This window comes from Erinaceus europaeus, chromosome 6, assembly GCF_950295315.1.
Source record: "Erinaceus europaeus chromosome 6, mEriEur2.1, whole genome shotgun sequence".
NCBI classification, from domain to species: Eukaryota; Metazoa; Chordata; class Mammalia; order Eulipotyphla; family Erinaceidae; genus Erinaceus; species Erinaceus europaeus.
This window is the reverse complement of record NC_080167.1, coordinates 36,530,815-36,531,694: the sequence shown is the minus strand read 5'-3', so window position 1 is coordinate 36,531,694 and position 880 is coordinate 36,530,815. Positions and strand designations below refer to the sequence as shown.

The 880-nt window shown below is 35.9% G+C and overlaps 1 non-coding gene across 1 annotated transcript; it reads left to right on the top strand.

The window, feature by feature from the left end:
* The first annotated feature begins 325 nt into the window (after positions 1–325).
* Positions 326–512, top strand: LOC132539214 (U2 spliceosomal RNA). The gene has a single exon (XR_009550506.1). It is a non-coding gene; the product is annotated as a U2 spliceosomal RNA (small nuclear RNA).
* Positions 513–880: the final 368 nt, after the last annotated feature.

Sequence of the window (880 nt, the reverse complement as noted above, 5' to 3'; positions counted from 1 at the left end):
CCAGAACTCTCAGAGTGCTTTTTCCTCTTGCAGTTTACATTTTGTTGGCTGACTGCCTCTCCTTTACTCATTGTTTCCTTTTCCTTTTAATGATTGACTTTTAACATCATTTTAGAGTCTTTAAATAAAGTATCTGTGTAATTCTAAAATTCTCTCTAAATACAAGTGCACTGTGCTAGAAAAAATGGACTAAGTAGTTTTATAAGCCAAATAAACCTTAGCTTTTGCTCTTAAAGCAGTTTCAAGAAAAAAAAATATATATATTGCATTTTAGAGGGGCTAGCATCTTTTTCATTTCTCTTTTTTTAACTTTAAAGATATTTATATCGCTTCTTGACTTTTGGGTAATATCAAGTGTAGTATCTGTTCTTATCAGTTTAATATCTGATATGTCCTCTATCTGAGGATAATGTATTAAATGGATTTTGGGGACTAGGAGATGGAGTAGGGGCTTGCTCCATCCACTCCATGCAACCTGGTATTGCAGTACCTCCAGGAACGGTGCACACACACAAAAAAATTTATTTACTTATTATTGAATAGAGACAGAGAATTTGAAAGGAGAGGGGAGATAGAGAGGGAAAGAGACACAGAGAGTCCTGTAGCCCTACTTGGTGGAAACCAGAGGCAGAAACCTGTGTCCTTGTACACTGCAATAGGTGTGCTTAACCAGATGCACCATTACCTGACCCCCAAATTTTTATTTTACTTATTTATTTTTACTGAGTAGATGTTCTTTTACAATATTTTATTTTTATTTATTTATTTGTTTTTGTTACAAGGCTACGTTGCACAGTGCTCAAAAGAAAATGTTATAAGGCCACCCCATCAGCTGGGGCCCTAGTCAGGGAGTCCCAGGATTCCTAAAAAGACAAGATGG